The sequence below is a fragment of the Crassostrea angulata genome, chromosome 4, assembly GCF_025612915.1.
Source record: "Crassostrea angulata isolate pt1a10 chromosome 4, ASM2561291v2, whole genome shotgun sequence".
In the NCBI taxonomy this organism is placed as follows: domain Eukaryota; kingdom Metazoa; phylum Mollusca; class Bivalvia; order Ostreida; family Ostreidae; genus Magallana; species Magallana angulata.
The window spans coordinates 9,113,031-9,131,885 of record NC_069114.1 but is presented as its reverse complement, the minus strand read 5'-3'; the positions used below and the strand labels follow the sequence as shown (position 1 = coordinate 9,131,885).

The window sequence follows — 18,855 nt, the reverse complement described above, 5'->3', positions numbered from 1 at the left end:
CTGGGCACGAAAATTGGGTACGAATTTTTATCCAAAATTTTTATGCGTTTTGATCTGTATCTTTTTATCAGTTGGTATTTTGTTAAGACATATATAACAAAAGTGGTAGAAAATCAAAAGTTCTTTTCAACGAAATCAAGAAAAAGGGACTGGCCCCTGAAATTAGGGGCCAAGACACTCGTAAACTCTATTAGAAATAACTTAAAAATGATAAAGATTTTGTAATGCATTATAGAAGCAAAGTTGTTGATCGTTACAATATCTATCAGAAAAAATCATTGCCACGCCCATTTATGACGTAATTAGGGTTTTTTATGGGCCAGAGTACTTAAACTTTGTCACGATATATCTAGAGAAGGAGACATATTTTCTTAAGTATTGTAGAAGAGAAAATGTCTGTCTTAATAATAATAATCAATTCCACTAATCAAAACACCAATCTCTGTCCCCATTAAGGATCTATAGGGCTGGCCCCTAAAATATTCAGTCATTTGTATCTCAAAAATGAAAAACAATTTTAGATAGGTGTTGGAACAAAAAATGTTATTATTCGTGAGACCTTGCGATTGAACTCAAGAAAAAGGGGCTGGCCCCTTAAATTAGGGGCCAAGAAACTCGTAAACTCTATCACAGATAACGAAAAAACGATAAAAATTTTGTAATGCATTATAGAAGCAAAGTTGTTGATCGTTACAATATCTATCAGAAAAAATCATTGCCACGTCCATTTATTACGTAATTAGGGATTTTTAGGGGCCAAAGTGCTAAAGCTTTGACGCAATATATCTAGAGAAGAAGACATATTTTGTTAAGCATTGTAGAAGAGAAAATATCTGTATTGATGATTCTAATCGATTCCATTAATCAAAACACCAATGTCTGTCCCCATTAAGGATCTAGAGGGCTGGCCCCTAAAATATTCTATCATTTGTAATTATAAAATGAACAACAATTCTAGATAAGTGTAAGAACAAAAAATGTTATAATTCGTGAGACCTTTCGAATGAACTCAAGAAAAAGGGGCTGGCCCCTTTATTTAGGGGCCAAGACTGTCGTAAACTCTATTACAGATAACTTAAAAAGATACAGATTTTGTAATGCATTGTAGGAACAAAGTTATTGATCGTAACAATATCAGTTTGTAGAACTCATTTCCAAACCCATTGATGACGTAATTAGGGATTTTAGGGGACAAAAATCTTACATCTTTAATGTTCTGTATGAGAAAAAGCAAAACTTTTTGTTAAGCATTTTAAAGGATAATGACAATCGTTTACATTTTCTGAAAGGGAGTGGTTGAGGGGAATTCTGAAATTTCATTGATATTTTAATGCTATCGTTTAAAAATTGAACGGAAGACCTACTCGTTACTCGTAACGAGATCGTATCTAGTCTTATTTAATGTGTTTTCAAAAATCCGTCAGACAAAATCTGCAAGGATATATAACTCACTGCACAATTACATGTAAATATAATTAAACTGAATAAAAAACATAATTATAAAATGAATATTGAAATATCATAACTTTAATACAATTCAATATTTTTTTCTTTCCATATCAGATAACCATTTTTTCAAATGGCATAATAACCATTTTTTCAAATTTAATGGTATAATGAACAACTTCATCAACTTTTTTCCTAACAACCTTGATTGTTCAGAATGTGAAGTCCGCACTTGAATCACTATAACGCAAGAACACATGCTGAACAACATCTTGCTTAGATAGTCAATGAAAAGGGAACCAACAGAAAACAACCCAGTAATAACACAGCGTGTGAATGTCCAAATACTAATCACATCTTCTTCTTCTTAGCTCCCTTCTTAGCCCCCTTTTTCGCTCCTTTCACTAGATTTGTAAATCGACCAGTCATCTTTGCCTTTTTCCTAGAAAAAATTCACAAAATAAACTTTAATCTGAACAGCTGAAATAAACAATTATTATTTATAATCAAATAAAAATGCACATAATTGCCTAAAAAGTAATTGACCATATTCTGTAAATTCCTTTTTTTAAGCAAATATTTGATTTCGCAATTCTGCCATTTTGCATCAAATTGCAAGAATACAAAATCGTGAGCACCAATATTTGTTATAATTTCATATAGTTCAAAGCTGTCTGTAAAATAAAAGCAAGCTTTTAAAATCCTCGGGGGTTGCTTCTCGCAGTTTTACATGATTATTAAATTCCTCACATTAAATATGGAATCTACTGTATTTAATGTAATTTTGCAACACTAATATAAGATGAGAATTTGTCTTAATCAATTGCCAGTATCAATGAAAAAATGGCACACTTTTTGAGAACTTTTCTGTAAGATTTCTTGAGTATATTGCATAAAATAATTCTGAATCAGTAGTCATTCCATGCCTTGGAGCATCAAGTGTTTTACCTCTTGTTGAGAGCTTGGAAGTTGAGTGGGAGGTAGACATAGGGGTCCGGCTTGCCCGTCTTTTTGATGTCCCCTCCGGCTTTCTTGGCTCGGTACTCACTGGCCGGGTCATGAGGAGCCGACCGCTTGGCCTTCACAATCTGTCTGTGTATGCCCCCACCTCCAGCTAAAGAAAATAAGATCACTCTTAACTTGGAATAGATATTCACAAAATTCTACTCAATGTTTATGATTAAAAATATGAGAGTGGACTATTTTTGACTTATGTTACCATGTAATTTTGATGTTCTCAGATGTTTGTTTGCTATGAAAATTTGTTAAAATTTATTTGATTTTGATAATACAATGATGATGGCATCCACAAAAAACGTTACCTTTATATTTGGGTGCCGGCCCTTCTTCATCAGACCCCAAATCCTCCACCTTCCTCTTCTTGGTTTTCTGTCACAAAAATGATTCATGTTAAAAGATTCATTTATGGCTGGAGAATATTTCCTCTGCATGAAACACTTTTGTGATAAACTGATTTCATTATTTACCTTAACATTCCCTGCACCTTGCTCAATGGCATTCAATAAGTCATCTAACTCATCATCATCACCTGCAATTTTCTCAGGTTCTGCAATATAACATTATATTTCTACATTTAATGATCATGAAAACTGTACCTACCATGAATCAGAATATTACACAGATATCTGCATCTAATGTAGAAATATTTTGAGCAAGAACCAGTAGAAGTCTATCATATATTAAATAGCATGGATCAAACTTTTCTATTCATGAACAACTCTTTAAAGTAGTCTGAGTATCGCACTACGTCATAATACGGATTTTACAATATTGGTTCAACTTTTACAAAGCATTTTTGATACCCGGTATTGATTTTGCTCTACCTCGCTGTTGTGAACAATGGCAATAATAAGCAATTAGAATGGTAATATATGTATTCTATGAGAGATAGAAATGATTAATGTTGAGAAACTCGATTCTGTTAAAGTAAAATGAAAATCGAAGTTTCTGATTAACCAGGATCTCAGGTATGCTTATATCTTCTTTGTTTTGACCCCACCCCACCCCCGGAATTTTTCTTTTTCTTTTACTAAAACCGGTTTAAATTTAGAGACAGAAGCTATTTCGATTTTAATCAATCGTCAATTAATTAATGTTTAAATGATATCTAACATTGTTGACCGAACTAGGCAGAAAACTGTAGCAAAATGTGATTTTTACTGATTTTTTCATCAGGGTCTACTTAGTTTAGAGCTTATAGCGTGAAAAGTAATCTGTCAACATATAATTCATTTTACCAAATCTTTTTTTCTAAGATGTCAATCTATAGAATAAACACCATGAATTTAAGTTTGAGTCCATAAAATAGTAAAAAAAATTACCAAACGTGATACTAGCTTTGCATTTTTTGTTTTCTATTTTGATACATCAGGCGAACTTACTTACAAAAATTTGCAAAAAATTATTGTTGAGATATGGCTTAAATAAATATTTATACTCTATTTTGTATGTTCAGTTCTAATTTTCCCAAAATTGGTAATTATTTTTAGGAAAAACGGACGTCTGGCAAATTTCATAATTGTCAATAATTTTCGCAAGGGGGTACACCCGTCTGAGAGGTGATAACAAACTAGCATGTTAACATACATATTTTATTTTGTATATGTATTGCTAGCTAGAATGTATATTTATCATTTAAAGCTAAGCTTTTAATGATTGATAGAGCCCATTTAGTGCAGAGTATAGAACTACCTTAAGAAAGAGGTGTTTGAATTTTTTTTTATTCTAACATGCTGTATAACTCTATACACCTATAATCATGATAAACAGTTTGTGTGACCCTGATTTTATTTATTCTTACAATATATCTCGAGACTCCCGTGAACATGATAAAGAGTATGTGTGACCCTGATCTTCTCTTATTCTGTCACTATTTCTTGCATCCAATAAGAGCCTACATGACCCTGATTTTTTACCTTCCTCGTCACTCGACTCTGTAATGATCAGGCGTCCATCAGGAGCCGTCTTAAACTCAGCTTCCTTTTTCTTTGTCTTTTGTTCTCTCTTTTCTCCTGGCTTTGTTGCTATCAATAAAATGTTGCAAACATTAATGACGGCCTTCAATTGTTTTTCAACATCACATGCAATTAAATGCATGTCCACTTTATCAACATGGATAAAAAACATCGTAATTAACTACAAGGATTTGATATTTATTTCATTCAATCAATTCTTAAAGTAAATCTTATATGAAAAAGTATGGTTTGTGTTTTGTTTGTCACAAAGGACTTGCCTCATTTTATATATACCAGTTTTTCCAAACCCGTAACACAATACGCCCCGGCCCCCTTAAAATGGAGCATTTCCTGTAACTTACCAAGAACTTTCTTGGATGCACTGGGGTCCAGGAAGTCCATGATGTCCCCTCCTTCTTGTAGCCAGGCCAGTTTAGCCTGAGTTCTGTCCCTTGGTTTGCGTGCCCCCTTCGTCTCTCCTTCTTCCTCGGAGTCAGTCTCCCTCAGAAGCTAATCCATGCTGAGAGAAATTGAAAGAAATCTTGATGGAGTTAACATTGATGCACTGGACACACTTATAAAGTGTTCACATTAATTTTAAATTATCCTTATTCTATACAGTTATAGCTTTTTCATGAGATTAATACATGTTTTTAAAGTAAGGTTTATACATTTTTTATTTTTAGCATAGTAAGGTTTATAAGCATCAGATTTATTATAGAATTTTTAACATGATCATTTAATAAAATTTAACCAATCAAACGCTGAGGGAAAATAAAACATTTAATACATAAGATAACATGTATACATGTACAAAATACCTCTCTGGCTGGGACTTGAAGTGCTCCTGATCACTCTCTTCTTCCGACTCCTCCTCTTTTTCCTTCTTCTTCTTCTTCGCTCTCTCCTGGGTCTTCTTTATGTTTACCAACACCTTGTGAATACTTGGTGGTGAGAGGCCAAAGATTGTCTCATACCTGGAACCAGTTATTAATACTTGGTACTAAACTACAAAATCCTGCATTCATGTACATCGATCTATATATCTACTGCATTAAAATAATTCTCCATTACAAAACATGCCATTCCATGCTTTTAAGCTTTTGCACATTATTCCAATGGAGCCTCATTGTAGTTGGTTTAACTTGCATAAATGTACATGTATGTAATAATACACATTTAAAGTGTTTAAGGAAAGTGATAAAAAATCCAAATTTTACCCAAATTTCTTGATAAGTTTGGCATAAATTTCCTTGGCTTTAAACCTGAAGTGGTGTTTGCAATCCTCTTTCTGTGATACAAGACTAGACATCTAAAAAAGAGGAAAAATACAACAGTGATTCATTCAAATCAACCAGTGCATATCTGTACACTGACACATTAAATAACATTAAAATTAATTTGAGATTTAGTTTTAAGAGCCAAGCTTACAATTTGTTTTAAGTGTGGTGCCAGCACAGTGTCTGGGTAGGCGGAGAGAAGAACCTTCATGAAGCCCAGAGCTGCTTTGACCACTTCTCTTGTCTTGGAGGTCAGTAATATACACAAGTTCTCCACGATTGTCTCCAGTAACGAGCAACTGATGGAGGCTGTAGACAGCAACATTTTAAAGTTAACAACAATGTCTTAGTGAAAAATGATAAAACTCATGTGAACCAATATCAATATGTGAAAGATACAATTGCAGCAAGAACAAGATCAGTATGCAATTTATTTTTAATTGTACACTACTTCAGCCACTGACCTTTGAACTCGTAGAGAATGCGGGTGAGAGCCAGCAGGGTGGAGCTGACCATCTGAGGGGAACCCCCAAGTCCTGCCATCACCATCTGGAAGTAGTCTTCCAGGGCACCTGTTCATGAGAAAGCAGTTTGTTATTGAGGAAGAAGGACACCTGTCACACCCAATAAAATGAAAACTAGTTACACATAGAGAGAAAAAAACCTGTTATATAAGTGGTTACTAGGTATTTGTTGATGAGTTACTTGCCTCAAGTTCAAATGTAAATCTACAACATGAAAATCATTTCTAAGCTCTAAATATATGCTTAAAGAAACCAACTGAACATAATACCGTTTTCATCTTTATTCCATCGTATCTTGGCACGGCCCATCTCCACCAACAGTAGGTATGAAGCAGAGCGAGCCTTCTCTCCTATCTCTTTGGTGCACAGAATTGCCTGTCGAAATATCAAGGTAAAAGTAAGAAGATACTAGATAGCACAATATATGTACTACCTGGCTCTAAAATGTTCACCGTTTGTAGAGAAATACAACAATGTGCAATTATTTTGCAAAATTGTTTGTCCTAAATGTTTTCATTAATCATTATCAAATGCATTCTTTTCTTCTAATAAAAACAATTACACAGAACCCTTTTCCTGAATTTTTACATGTTTATTAAAAGAAAAATGACAGTTTATTTCTCTATCAATATAAAATTGTTATATGTTATATGTTATATCTATATAAATTTATTCATCGACATTGACAATTACCAAAACGTCAATACAGATATTGCATTAAATTTCATTTTTCATCACCACTTAGACTCCCTTACATTCGTTAGGAAGATTTCTCTAAGAAACCATAACCTTAACGATATTGACATTTACCTCTGGTACAACAGCTAACAAGAAGTCCTTCTGCTCCTCTGGCAACAACTTGAATATGTTGATTAAACAGCGCAGACGAGGCTGGAAACGAAACAAAATGCTTTTAATTTAACCTTGAAGTTCGTTTTGTTTCTTTATCAGAAAACACTAGACAAAGCTTAAAATCTAAAGAAAGTGATCATGAGAGACAGAGAAAGAACATTAGAGAGTTCTATACAATAAACATGTACATGTATTTGTCCTCTCTTTATTTTGACGAATTCACCAGCATGTCCTAGGGACCAGTGGATATTTGGTTATTTCGTAATTCGTAATATCCATATAACGAATTCATAATAATAATCACTATATGCATGTTTTCTTTTACAAGACTATAATTTTTGCTAAATGAGGCTTAAAATAAAAATACATTACTTTGATATCTTTAATAATCAGATTGTGAATTAAAAAAAATTAATATGAAAATAAATTCATTCAAATTGTTATGTTAACTGGAAGTGCAAACTTTTTAAACTGTAAATAAAGTCGCTATAAAAGTGCTTTGTTATTATTCACCTCTACAGGACACAAAATCAGTTCGCTACATGTATATCCATAAATTCCTTGTATCCGAATTCATTATAAACGGTAAATTTTGCAAAGATTTGTTAAGAATTTTACAGAGGACTCCAAAAAACTTCACTATCCAAGAATTCACTATATCCGTGTTCGTACTGAACGAGTTTTACTGTATGATAAAACTTTGGCATTCACGATTTTATGTACTTGCGATCTGATGGAAAACCGTTGAATCACGGAATTAAGTACTCGCGTAAAATAAGGAATCTATAGTATCTTACCGCTTTTGATGAGGGACTGGAACTAGAGAGGGACTGGAGCAGAACCCCCTGGATACCGGGAAGGTTCTGGGTAAGGAACCCTTGACAGGTGGGGGAGGGGCTCCCACACAGGTCCTCTAACACTCGGTAACACTTCTTCTGTAAGGTCTTGTCTGTGTCCTGTAGGAGAAACAGACCAGAAAGTAGTACTATTAAGGAGGATCTACAAGTAGGTTCACCAGATCACTTCTTGTACCTATCCACAGGAGAACAGCACAAATATATTGGATTTAATCAAATCTTTCACTATTTAAGCCTATGTGAGTAACACAAAACTGTTGAAACATTTAAAATATTTAAACTCTTATTTAGTAGAAAATATAAAATACAATATCTAGTAAAGGACTGTATAGTTCAACTCACTGATAGAAACTGTGTCACAAGTTGGAAAATTTCCTTCACCCGCATTTCCTTTACAAGAGGTAACATCACAAGAAGAAGATCAAGCAAAGCTAGCCTACAGAAAGCAAAATAAACAACATTAGGACAAATATAACTAGATGCTGTCATTAGACAGTAATACCCGCACCATGTGTTTGCCCCTAAATAACACTGTTTTGTACCTGTTTAATTAAAAATGAAATCTACATGCAAACTCCGGTAATACATTTAAAAATTATAATTTTCATAACTGAAGGATGAGATCCCTGCCCATATGATAATACACATCGTGACATGAGCAGCACTTTATGTGCAATTTGGGGTAGAACTGTTTGCAGTGAATTTTCAGTTAATCAATAATCTTAACATTTTATGTCATAGGAAGTATAATGGTCTATATACTGTAATTATTACAAAATTAAAAATTAAATTATGCCCCCTCCCAGTGGCGGTTGCCGGTTTTAGATTTGCTTCTGTGTGCCTACATGAACATCATCGTGTGCACAGATTTAGAGAAGGGGTTGGAGTGAGGGGTCCAGACCCCCCCTCCCCATGAAAATTCGTAAATTACCAAAAATACACCTTGGACCCCAATGCTCTTACAGACATGTAAACGCTCTAACCCATTGCGCTTCAATGTTAGGTAACATTATTTGGGGGGTAAATATTTAATCAATATTCAACATACTTTATTGTTTATCTCAATAGGAAGTATACATGTACATCACACTATGCAGGTGTCCTGCATCACCTTAAAGCTGTTATTTACCTAGGCTAATAAAATAGTGCAAGTGGATTTGAAGAATAGGTCATAAAAATACATGCATGTTACAAATGACTGATCTTTGTCTGAAGTTACGTACACAACACAGGTTTGCATGTCTCATTAGCGGATACTAGTTTTACCCAGCTCTTCGATTAGATGGGTTCACGTGTATACATACATGGGTGTTGCTAAAACGCGGAACGGAAAACGGAACGGAAGGAAAACGGAAAATCTTATCTAATGTTATTTACCTCATAGATTTCTTAAGTATGCCAAAACGATATACTTTATGTACCTTTTTAATTTTTTTTGAAAGATTAGCAATATTAGATTATTTATTCAAGAATATTTATTTCCTCAAAATTAACAGTACATGCATTGACCACTATATTCTGTCCCAAAATATCCTCGATTCACTTTTTGCTGTATATTTATATATACCTCAGGGTTCAAGCGATTCTCTTTTAGAAGCATTAAACATTCTCATTATTCTTTCTTTAAAACGTCCTCTCTAGCTTATCAGCTGGTATAAATACACAGCTAAAAATAAAGAAGTCTACGGGGTTTTGCATTTTAACAGATCCGGATGACAGTGTTGAAAAATTGTGCAAGGTCTTCTGAGTGACTTCCAAATGGAGAAAAGATGTCAACATTTTCCATTATAAATCGTCCAAATGTGCTGCATGAATATTTTGGGATCGACAGACTATAGTCCCAATATATAATCGGAAAATCAAACCAGGCAACGTCTAGAGCTCTCTATTCGGATCATATGTATATAGCTGCTGGAATAAACAACTGCATGCTTTGTAATGCAAACGTAAACAAAATTGCATTGCTAAAAATACTAGTTTCACAAATTACTAGTTTCACAAATTACCGGGTATTTTAATGTTTACTGTATTTTAATTTTTTAATGTCGTCAGTCCTACAGTTTTTTTCTTCCATCTCAATGATACTGTATCGTCTGTATGATAAAAGATCGTCTAGAACACCGAAAATTCAATTTTGATGTAAGTATATACATGTACATCATATTTGAAAATAATATAAAAATACTCAAAACACGCATAAAACGCTTTCACTAACTGCGTACGTTACGCTAATATGCCAGCAATACCATATAAGAGAAATAAGTAAAAAGTTATAGCTAATTTGCTCGTTTAATCATGTTAATGTTTCACAATTCGTATACATTTGATTTTTCCGTTTCGTACTCAACTAAAGCCGAATGAATACAATGCTATAATTGATAGACATTCATATGAATATTAATAAGATAGCAACATGTTGATAATCATTCATTAGATATAAATAAAAGATACAAAGTAAATCGTTTCTGGCCAGTCTATACCCTTTTTAAGCGATAAACGTGATGATATTTTCCATTCCGTTCCGTTTTCCGTTCCGCGTTTTAGCAACACCCATACATACATGTCTGTGTTTTCCGTATGCAGAAAAGGATTACGGTAGTTAAGATCAGCTAAAGGAATTCATTATTGTGTTTTAATTGGATTATCATTATGATGTTGACCAATTTAGGTAAGCATAATACATGTAGTAGCAGTAGCACAATATAATAAGATGCCAGCATGGGATTCCTGCCAGCATACATACACATGTATATAAGTTCTACTTTCACTTTCGAAATGTAATCTCCCTTTGACAGCATACTGTATCATCATCTTTTAATATTCAAATAAGCTTATCATCATTACCTATCCTATCGCATTTGTAAAGTTTCTGTCATTTTAGTTGCAAAAGTTATTTTTTTTCATTTGTCAGACTGCATGCGCAGCACTGTTGAGTTGACCCCATATTGACCCTGTATAAACAATTTCTTATTAAATTTGTGTATTACATATGTAAGTAAGTGTAGACACTTATATTTTTTATATGAGTAATAATAGGAAGGAAGGAGTATTTCTTTCTTAATGTATTATAATGCATCAAATACAATGTAGGTCATGACCTTATGGGACTGTTCTGACCCCACGAAACAGGAAAATACAAAATATCTTCTAAAGTCATTATGATGCATCAACTGGTGTAAAGTACATTAATGACCCCCAGGTGTTGTCTTTAAACCCCCCCCCCCCCGTCTTTATGAAATAGGAAATGATATGATACACTGTATATTTTGTTAACTTCTGAGATCTGAGATCCTCATCCCTAAACCGTTTAATTTATTTTTGCTCTTTGTGTCATTGCGCGTAAAATTGTATTGTAAGATTATGCCCCCTTGTAGGCTATTTTTCTCCATTACCCCTGCCACTGCTAAAATCACACTATCTCATGGATTTATATTTTTTTTCATTTAACTAAGGCTATTAGGGCCAATTAAAATATTCCATCAGGAAAAAGGTGAATTCCGAGGAAAATAATTATTCCGAAATAAAATAATACCTTGTTGATATGTGTATGTCATAGAAAGTACATGTATTGTAAATATAGATAATTATTTAAGTTGAGCAGATATACAGGTCCTAACCATCATTGGGATTTGGCTCAATCTGTCATCAATAAAAAGGGGGTATATAAAAAGAGGTATATAATGCACCTTCTTTTTGTTGTTACTCAGATTGTGTCAAATTCTTGTGCTATATAATTATCATAGACCCTGAATAGTGAATTAATCTTTGAGCCTATAAATGAATGCCGCCATCAGTGGTCTAGTATAATGTAGTAAATAGTAATAAATACATGGAGCCTTATGTCGTAACAGGGGCCTAATGACAGTTAATTAATAGGGCCTTATGACCTACAATGTAGCTCTTTCCAGTCGTCGACATATATAGATAAATTAATTAAGCAAATTTAGTAATGTAAATGTTCACAGGACCTATATGTTATCCATGTGTGTGGGCTGTACCATGTACCTATGATCAATCTCACTGATGTCTTGTCTTTATTGTCATTCATTATGCTTATTTACAAATAAAGTGATCTTAATTAATAGTGAAAATAGAGTTTTGACTTGCCTATTGAAATAAAAAATCTGTGATAAAATCAATCTTCAATGTAAAATGTTACAAGTGCATTACAAGTACAGTATATTGTTCTGTAAGATTGATATTTTAAAATTTTTTATAAGCTTTGATTCTCTTCAGTGCTGAGACAAGTATTTATTACATGCTGTACAGTATTGGGCCGTGTGCTTTACAGCTGCTATAATAGTTCTACATTGATTAAAGCATGCTTTTATTGTTTCAGAATCCTCCAGTCAGCCAGCTGGGGTGATTCTTTATAAGCACCCTGGTCAACCAGTGGATATAATCTGAATATAAATCCTTCTGCACTCCCTAAATGTGACCTACACAATATCATATGTAGTGTCTTCCATTTGAGTGGTGGGACTGCTGACTTAAGAGTGGTATAGCATTTTGTTCTTGCTAAATTCTTGGTGTTCTCAGACATGCAAAATAGATGAGGTGGAAGACGTGATTCTTGTTCAATGCTGATTGAAAGATTTCTATTTGTTTTTCAGGAACCCTGTGTTTTCATCTATTTGGTGATAAAGTTACCTTTCTATACACCTTACTAGGCAGAACAAAACAATCAGGTAATCCACATGGAGACTTCTCTAGAGCTTCAGTATGTTATTGTAATTTTGTGTTTTAAAGAGATTCTCATTATTACAATTAGTCATTGACATTCTCTTAACGTTATTAACATGTATCTTGATTCAACTTGTTAGGTTTTACATCATATCCATTTGTGTCTCATTTGTTTCAGTTAATGAGAAGCTCTCACTTGATCCAGACAGTGACATAGCTATATAACTACTCACCTATTATGATCACTCACATGCTTTGTAAATTTCAAGTTATTACATCATGCAGTAGGTTCAAGATATTGAATTATATTCATGCATATCATAAATGTTAAAATTTGTAATGTGCAGCACACAGTCACACTATGTAATTCAGAGGAAACCTAATTGTAACTGTATCTATTTTTTGTGAAGTGTTAAAAAAGAACTTGTGCTGTTTGATAATGCATGTAATATATACTCAATACATTAGGAATTACTATGAATTCTTTAGTCTTATTCACACTGCTCCTATCAGAACTGGGGTGATGTGCAATGGTAATGCATTGTAATCATTACATTTTTCGAAAGTAATGTGTAATGCACCCATTTCTCAGTTACAAGTAATTGTAATGTAATGCATTACTTCCATACAAAAAAAAATGCCATGAATAGTTATGAAAAATTGTCATTGTATCTTTTTTTGCAATGTTTAATGTAATTCATTACTTTATTGTTTAGAAAAATAATTGTTATTTATTACTTTTGTAAATGAAAGTAATGGTAATGATAATTGTAATGAAAAGAATTCCAATGTAATTGTAATTTTTAAATTGATTGACCCCTGGACTGACTCCTATGTTATACAGAGACTTGCGTCTGGTCAATGTAATCAGTTTCTCTGTCACTGTTATCAGTATTTGTTTACTGTAATCAGTATGTCTGGTCAGTGTAATCTATATCTGGTTAATGTAATCACTACATTGTATCTAGATAATATTTATTTAGTATTCACTAACTGGACAATGTTAACAGTTTTTGGACAATGTAATATGTATCTTGTCGGTGTAAACAATGTACTAGGCAATTAATGTCTTTTTCTTTTTAGAATTTGTTTAATGTAGTCAGTTTTAGATTGACATAAAATGTATTTACATGTATATGGATGTCTAATAAATTTATCAGTATAATTATATATACAGTGTACATGTATACAAAAGTTCATATTCTGCTTGTTACAGCGCAGTATGGAGAAATTGAAATACCCACATGAGCCAGACCCTGTTCCCTCATCCATTGCTTTGATAGACCCACTTATCTGATGATGAATGAAAAAAATGTGTCCTAGTGTCTGTAATAAACTTTCCAGATTTCATCAACTCTTCATTGATGGGTAACTATTTTTAACTAGGCCATAGTTGTTCAAAGAGATATCTTAGAGAGAGTAAAGATTGAAATGAATATTTTTCAAATTTGTCTTTTCATAATCATGATATCAATATTAATAATAATGAAGAGTGTTTGAAAACTCAGAAACTTACATGCATTGTGAATCAATGAAGTGAAGCATTTTTTATTACCTAAACTTCAATTTTAGTATCTGCTCCATAGCAATAATTTTGATAAAAACTTTGATCAATTAATATAATGCAAATTTATTACAATTAAGGTACCGGAAATCCACTACACCTTGACTTATACTTGTTAAAACACCATGTCATAAGATGGCGATTGGAATGTTTTGTTAAAATGAGGCTTTTGTTCATCTTTACTGAATTAAATTTTGAAATATTTAAATTATTATTCATATCCTAAATTGCACATTTTTTCACCTATTATATTTACATGCCGCTTTATAGCCATCATGCTATCTGTCATAATATATAAAGTAATTTTCTGCTGATTTGAGAAACTGTTTTAAGGTGTAGTGAGCAGGCTGGGTGGTCAAAACATTTTCCATCAGATCTACCAGTACCTTAAATTTTAAGGTATGATTGATTGAACTATTATTTGGCTTCTAAATTTAAGTATTTTCCTATTTATACAGAACTCTTGAAGACAGAATACAGAAGATGGCCATGACCATCTAGTCCACCAAGAAACCCCCCAGAATTTCCGGTACGTGTAATGTATTAATCTTATGCACTTTTGCATTGCCAGATGCAAGATTTTAATATTACAATTAACATCAATCAATGATGGCTAACTTTTGCAGGTTGTTTGTAGATATACTGCAGAAGACCTCGGATGTGAATGAAATTTAGTTTTGTAAGAGTGGAGCATGGAGTACATCCTCTGAAAATCTCGAAGGAAGTTAACATTACTCCTCCTTATCTGCCTCAGGTAAGCTTTTACTCTAGCTCTGATTTGATTTGAACATATTTTTATTGTACAAAATCACAACTGGGATTGGGCACAAGTTTAGAAACTTAGACCACCCTCTCCTGTAGCTCTATTTTGTGTGGAATTAATAATTGAATATTAAGGTTATAATCTGTGTGGTTTAATTCTATGAAGTCAAGTTTTTGGTCTTTGTGATTTTATCATATATACATAGGATCTCTTATAATTAGAGATGTTGTATGGGTTGTATGAATTTTATCCAACAAGTTGTGTGTTTATTATCCTCAAGCCTTGGCAAGTAGATAGAATACACAGAATGAATTGTATAAAAATTATATACATGTACCATTGCAAATCATGAGATATTCTTTTTATCACGTCATACCACATCTTTTGTTAAACTCCAATCTTTTAGAAACATCAACTACTTTATGCAGGTTGAAAAAGTTCCAAGCTTAACAAACATCAAAACTTTCATTTATCAAACGTAATCTTATGAATTTATAAAAAAAATATATATAAAACAGCATTAAATGCTTCAGATTTATAACTCAGATTTACGGTACTCTACTCTTTCAGCTGTTATATTTTGATACTTCTTCATTCTTTGTCAATTATCCAACTTAAACCTACAGTATGTTTAATTATGACGTCATGTTGGGTAAGAATACATAGTGTAAAATAATAAATTTGTTACATGACTCATGATGAGCGTTATCCAAAACATATTGAGCTGAACATGTGATAAACATTATTAGTGTAACTGTTCTTAGTGTATGTTAAAAAAGAAAAAAAAATGGGCTTGGATGCATGTTTCATGTGAATGATATTCAATTTCAAGATTTTTGTTGTGAATTTTTAGGACCTTCTCCAGAGAAGATGAAAATGAAAAAATAGAATCATGGTTCAGTATAGTGTCTAGAGTGAATATATCAGCTAAGAATTGTAAATAACCACAATGACTGTTTTATATAAACAACTGTTAATGGTCTTTTTGAGAACTGAAATGCTGAATGTGATATGTCTGTCACAATAAAATCATCTTAGAAAAGGGACTTGATTATAAATATAAGAATATCCAGGGGGAAACAGATTTTTTTGTATAGGATCTACATGTATTACACCACATTGTCCAGATGGTTTGTATAGGATCTACATGTATTACACCACATTGTCCAGATGTTTTGTATAGGATCTACATGTATTACACCACATTGTCCAGATGTTTTGTATAGGATCTACATGTATTACACCACATTGTCCAGATTTTTTTGTATAGGATCTACATGTATTACACCACATTGTCCAGATGGTGTGTATTGACTCTATGAAGCTGATTTCATCATGCCTATTGTTGCTCAGGTGTGCGATGTGGCCCGTGGGCCTCTTGTTTTAGCCTCATGTTATCATTGAGTGCATAGTGTTGAAGCTACAATATATGTATGTGTTTTCTCACGTAAGTGTAATATTTGCTGAACTTTTATTTAAGCCTAATTTTGGAACAAAAGCACCATGACTTAACTCATTAAATATATGTCATTGGGGAAAAGAACTTGCCAATAAGGAGTTTTTCTTTTTACTCTTGTATATTTTTATCATGCTAACAAATTTAACAAAATTTATCAAAAGACATATCCTGTGGAAGAGAGTCTAAATTTAACTAAAGTTTAAAATCCAGAAGAACAAGAAATACCCACTAAGTCTGTGAAATAAGTAGTATTGTAAATCAATATAAAGTTTCCCAGGATCTAATATTCTAAAATATCATATACCTAGTAGTGTATCAGCCCTGATACACGTGTTTTGGACTAGGTGAGACAGCAACCGGAAGCTAGGGCTGTATCGCCCTCGGGGCTGATATTTCTCTGTCTCAGCCCGTCGTCAAGGGGGTGTATTGCCCTCAAATTTGAAATAGATAATTTCCATATATCTCTGCTTTAAATTAAGACTAGTTTGTGAAAAAACGATAGAATAACGAATATATAATACAAATTATCACCTTACACGTCTGAATATTTTGATGTATTACCGAAAATTGAAAAATAATAATTCAAAAATAGCGCCAAAGAGTGATGTGTATCTAAGTAAGGGGAGGTAACCTTGTGTATTTAGAACAATAGCACAATTTATTTAATATCAATCAACGTTTAAACTATGGAGGATATGGAGAAGGATGGAACGAGACTTAATCTTAGAAAATCAGAGATTAGACTGTAAAAATTAAGGGGTTAAAGTAATGGACGCGCTTATGAACGTTCTCCAATAACTTTCTATATAACAGTATGGATCTTTATGTATGGAATCTGACGGGAAACTTACGAAATCCCAGTGAAAGAATTTGACTCATAACGAAGCTGCGTAGGAGGGAAGTTTATCTCGCGATAATTTTGAATTCTAGAAGATAGTCCTTCATTTCAGACGACAGACTCTCTTCTACTGTATTTTAAATGACGATGGTTTGTCAACAAAGTCCGACAACTCTTTACAGTTTTAACACATATAAAAAGAAATAAAAACGAACAAGTTTTGTAAATCCGAAAAAAATCTATAGCTTCTTCATGATAAATTATATTCCTTATTTGGAATTTAAATTTGAATTAAAGTCCTTGATTTTAGATATATGATATAAACAACATCACACTTTTGTTTTGATCTTGTCCCTGGTATCAGCCCTCGAATAGTATCGGCCCGCCCCCTTCGGGCTTGAGCCGATACCAACCGCTCGGGCTGACACCAGGGCTGAGATCAAAACAAAAGTGTGATATTCTATATTTATCTGCATGTAAAATACTGGCCAAGGTGTATAGTTTTTACAGGTTCCTTCTTTTAAACTTGGACGAGTGTACTTACAAAATAAATTTTACTTACATCAAGTGCGGCTCATTGTTATGTTTTATTCTTTGAAGAAGTTCCATTTCAATTTACATGTTATCTAAAATTAAATGTTTTGAATTTAATTCTTCATATAACAAACACTATCCCCAACATTTGCAATTCCATGTCAAAAGCAGTCATATATTGAGAGAGAGAGAGAGAGAGAGAGAGAGAGAGAGAGAGAGAGAGAGAGAGAGAGAGAGAGAGAGAGAGAGAATGAATGAGAGAAAGAGGGAGAGACACAGAAAGAGAGAATAGATAGGCAACAATAACTACATCTTCATGCACAACACATCTGTACAGCCTAAAGACCAACACCCCCCCCCCCCCTCCAACCAACATTCAGTATCAACCCCCACCCCAACATTTTGATCTATTTTTTTCAATAGTATGAATAAATCAATACTATACAAATATTGACTGGGGTTGAGGGCAACATTGATTATATTAGCCCATGAGGGACGAAATATTGCCCGAAGCGAAGCAGAGGGCAATATTTTCGTCCCAAGGGGGCTAATATAATCAATGTTGCCCGAAAACACAGTCAACATTTGTTTTGTTATATGAAGAAACAAACCAAAATTAATAAAGTAATTGAAAACAGATCACCGTAATTTTCACAGTTCAACAAAGAATTCACGAATTCAATTCTGTGCAAAGTTCGTTTCCAAAGTATCCTCAGCATCAAACGGTCACTGGTGATATTCCGCCAACTGAAAGAATTAATATATAGATGTTCTACCTGATTTTACTTCACAGTAATTCGCAAATCCTTATATCCTTTATGAAAGCAAACCGTCGCATTGCGCGTCCGTTGTTTACTTGCCTTGACTGACTGTCTATTATGACGTCACCTTGTTTTTGAGTCGCGAAGAGTTATATTTACGTCATTGTTAACGAATCAACTAATCAGAGGTGATTATTTGAAAAAGAGGGAATGTTCTCCAGATATTATTCCTAGCCGGTCAATATCAAAAAAATATTGACCGGTCAATATTTTTCGGACGAGCTAATATTACAATTATTGACTATTCGTCTATATAGAG

At 33.2% G+C, this 18,855-nt stretch overlaps 1 long non-coding RNA gene and 2 pseudogenes across 2 annotated transcripts; 1 reads left to right on the top strand and 2 right to left on the bottom strand.

Moving 5' to 3' along the window:
* LOC128182348 (RRP12-like protein) overlaps window positions 1-17,076 on the bottom strand; it is an 89,653-nt pseudogene extending 72,577 nt beyond the window's left edge.
* On the bottom strand, window positions 1,439-8,380 carry LOC128182336 (RRP12-like protein; annotated as a pseudogene).
* Window positions 12,278-15,834, top strand: LOC128182349 (uncharacterized). 2 transcript variants are annotated; one of them, XR_008243404.1, is made up of 6 exons: window positions 12,278-12,433; window positions 12,548-12,622; window positions 13,834-13,985; window positions 14,640-14,710; window positions 14,819-14,935; window positions 15,798-15,834. It is a non-coding gene; the product is annotated as an uncharacterized LOC128182349 (long non-coding RNA). The 2 variants fall into 2 exon arrangements; XR_008243403.1 differs by having other exon boundaries at window positions 14,808-14,935.
* Window positions 17,077-18,855: the final 1,779 nt, after the last annotated feature.